At 39.5% G+C, this 3835-nt stretch overlaps 1 long non-coding RNA gene across 1 annotated transcript; it reads right to left on the bottom strand.

Annotated features, from left to right (window-relative positions):
• LOC102141178 (uncharacterized) lies at nt 1-3012 on the bottom strand. The gene is made up of 2 exons (XR_012430266.1): nt 2249-3012; nt 1-109 (listed from the first exon to the last, which is right to left on the bottom strand). It is a non-coding gene; the product is annotated as an uncharacterized lncRNA (long non-coding RNA).
• Between the last annotated feature and the right edge of the window lie 823 nt (nt 3013-3835).

The raw sequence follows: 3835 nt of genomic DNA on the forward strand, positions 1-3835 counted from the left end.
TTTTCTTTTCTTTTTTCCTTTCTTCTTCTAGTTCTTGTAATTTTAGCCTTTCCTGATTTCTCCTCCTTACAGCTCCTTCCCCAAAGTGTTTGGTCGTATCAGACGTAACCTGCTCCAAAACAATTCAAAGTTTCATTAGAAAAGTTTGCCAGCTGGCTGAGCACGTCCCAGGTCAGAAAGATAAAACTAAGATGGTACATGGTAATTCAAAATCAATTCAATTCAAAATGTCCTCTCTGCGTCCCAGTACTCATATTCCTACTGCTTCTCAGCCACCAGCCAAACAGTACTTGTAAGCTTGAGGATTTTCTTTGGCAGAACCCTTGAATAAGTATATCAAATCATCACCTTAACTTTACACAATTTTACTTGTCAGTCATACCTCAATAAAGCTGTTTAAAAAAAAAAAAAAAAAAACAACCCTGAGGAGCTTACTTTACATTATGGTCATAGACACCATCACAGTGCCATCATAGGCACAGGCTGAGAAATGTCAGTCTGTTACTTCTGGTTCATTAAAAAGATCAAATGAGTTAAAGCTTTTTTTTTAATCATCGGGAACAAAAATAATCAGAAGTGTCTGTGGTGCAGGGAGAACAAAGATGCACAAAAACTAACCTGATGAGAGAGAAGATCTATCATGATTAGTAAACAACTTTTCAAATCTTGAAATAAAGTGAAAATCAGACTGAGATACTACAAAATAGTATAAAATAGGTTAAATTTTTTGGTTAACCAAATCACAAGAAAATTAAAACCAGACACTGGACAGCGGGAAGTGGTCTCTCATCTTGTGGTAATGTTTTATTTATTTATTACTTATTTATTTATTTTTGTTTATTTGTTTGTTTTTTGAGAGGTTCTTGCTCTGTCGCCCAGGCTGGAGTGCAGTGGCATGATCTTGGCTCACTGCAACCTCTGCTTCCCGGCTCAAGCGATCTTCCAGCCTCAGCCTCCCAAGTAGCTGGGACCACAGGCAAAAGCCACCACACCTGACTCATTTTGTATTTTTTGTAGAGACGAGGTTTTGCTATGTTGTCTTGGAGCTCAACATGATCCACCCGCCTTGGCCTCCCAAAGTGCTAGGATTACAGGTGCAAGCTACCGCACGGAGCCTAATTTTTTATTTTTTAAGCTGAGCAGTGGTACATGGGTGGTCATGACAGTATTTGCTATATCATTTGCCTGGCTGAATAGCTCATAATTTTAAAATACACATTTTAACATAACTAGCTACATATACACACGTGTGTGCGCACACATACACATACTCATACACTGGAAGCTGAAAGTCCAAATTCATGCTAAAGACTGATTTACAGAAAAAGGAGAGTCTAGTTGCATCTTTTCCACTGCTGGGTTAAGACTTCAAGAAGGAGATGACGAAACATGTAGACATCAATGAGATGACATGATGGAGTAGACAGGCTGATTTTGAAAGTAAAGAATCCAAGTTTGTTAGGATTATGTTTTAGCAGTTTACCTAACAGACATCCTGAAAATTTAAGTTGTGACCCAGGAATAAAGAGGGAAAAAACTGCTCTCCATGTGGTTTCTTTTTTTTTTTTTTTTTTTTCTTTGAGACAGAGTCTCACTCTGTCATCCAGGCTGGCATGCAATGGCGTGATCTCGGCTCACTACAACCTCCACCTCCCAGGTTCAAGCAATTCTCATGCCTCAGCTTCCCAAGTAGCTGTGATTACAGGTGCATGCCACCACGCCTGGCTAATTTTTCTATTTTTAGTAGAGACGGGGTTTTGCCATGTTGGCCAGGCCAGTCTCGAACTCCTGACCTCAAGCAACCTGCCTGCCTCGGCCTCCCAAAATGCTGGGATTACAGGCGTGAGTCACCACAACCGACCTCCATGTGGTTTCAAATTGTATGTATTCCTCTCTTCCTCTCTCTCAGCAACTTGTCAAATATAATAAGCATATGAGATAATTCCACAGGGGCCATGAAGAATTCTTTAATGCCCTCAAGTAGTTGAGACAGAGCCTCAGATTATAAGAACCATCACTTTAAAGTCACAGCTGGCAGCATGCCTGATAGCACAAGAATGAGTGTTCAAATCAGGATTGTTTTTCTTCCTAAACATCCATGTATTAAAAATAATAAAAGTCTTTATATATCAACTATTGATCAGAGCCTGGTAGGGTCTAAGAAAATTTATTCTAGATGCTTCCTTCCAGCTTTTACTCAGGATCACCTGAACAGTGGAAAATAAAAGAAACTCTGGCTACTTCTTACCTTAACGTTACATGCCAGAGCTTTCCCATCATCTCCTTTAAGCATCAGTTTCATTCTTCGAAGGGACTGCATGGCTTTTACAAAGTCAGTTGCCTCCTGGTACTGTATGAAGGCCTCAAATGTCTGTAAGCCAAAGCTAAAACCCCCAAAGCTCCTGTCAGTCATCACTTCTCTGTAGGGGCCAAGCATAAGGATATCCACATTCTTGATCTTCCCAAAACTTTCAAAGACTACCCAAAGGATCTCTTCACATGGCTTCTCCTTGCTAGAACCTTTAGGTGCAAACCATTTACAGGGCAAGTCTTCAAAATATATGGAATCTGGGCTCTTCTCATGGTCCTTCAGCCCCGTCACTCAACAAGGGCTCTCTTCCCTTGGGGAAGTGCTCCCATTCTCCCTGGGCATCTGTAGCCACTACTTTTAAGTCTTTTTTCAAACCATTTAACTTGATAATCTTCCCATGTAACTTTGCCTTCAGGATCTGAACCAAACTTCGGGTCTCAGCCTCACCCTCAAATCGAATGAAGTCCTCTGTACTATTGGAAAGCCAAACTGTGGTGAACTGGTCAGGGCAAATCAGGCTCTTCAGCTGGTCAAGAACTTCCCAGTTAGAGAAGGGCCTCACAGGTTCTAGACTCCCTGGAAGCAATATGCTGATCAACAATTTTGCTATGGGCTTGAGGTAGAGGTGCTGAGCTGCACAGAGCTCTGTTGCCTCAGAGTTATCATACACCGCTGTGACTGTCATGGTGTCCTCAGACCACCTTAGAGAGCGAAAGAGAAAATTTTGATACAGACGGAGTAATATACAGATTTGGATTGTGAAATGGTGTTGGCATTGCTGGACTTAGAACAAATTGATAAGAAAAACTATACTACAAGTAGAATTAAAATAATATCTTCTGATGCCTGGAAATAATAAGTTATTTCAGCAGGGCTTCCGAATATAAGGTTAATACAAAAAAGCCAATAGCCTTCCTATATAACAGCAACGAACAGGTAGAATTTGAAATTTAAAACTCAATACCATTTACATTAGCACACAAAACAATGAGATACTTAGTTAGAAATCTTACAAAATACGTACAAGATCTATACAAGGTAAAGAAAAACTAACTATGTGGTCCACGAATAAGAAGACTCAAGATGTCAGTTCTTGCCAACTTGATCAATAGATTCAATGTAATCCCAATCAAAATCCCAGTGAGTTATTTTGTGGATATTGGCAAACTGATTCTAAAGTTTATATGGAGAGGCAAAAGATCCAGAATAGCTAACTCAATATTGAAAAAAACAAAGTTGGAGAACTGACACTATCCAACATCAAGACTTACTATAAAGCTATAGTAATCAAGATAGTGATTTGGTAAAAGAAAAGACAAATACACCAATAGAACAGAATAGAAAGTCCAGAGAGGCCCACATAAATACAGTCAACTGATCTTTAAAAAAGAGGAGCAAAGACAATATAACAGAGCAAAGATAGTCTTTTCAAAAAATGGTGCTGGAACATTTAGACATCCACAAGACCTTGCATATGGCAATGACTTTTTAGATGTAACACCAAAGGCACATTCTAGAAAAGAA

This window comes from Macaca fascicularis, chromosome X (genome assembly GCF_037993035.2).
Source record: "Macaca fascicularis isolate 582-1 chromosome X, T2T-MFA8v1.1".
In the NCBI taxonomy this organism is placed as follows: Eukaryota; Metazoa; Chordata; class Mammalia; order Primates; family Cercopithecidae; genus Macaca; species Macaca fascicularis.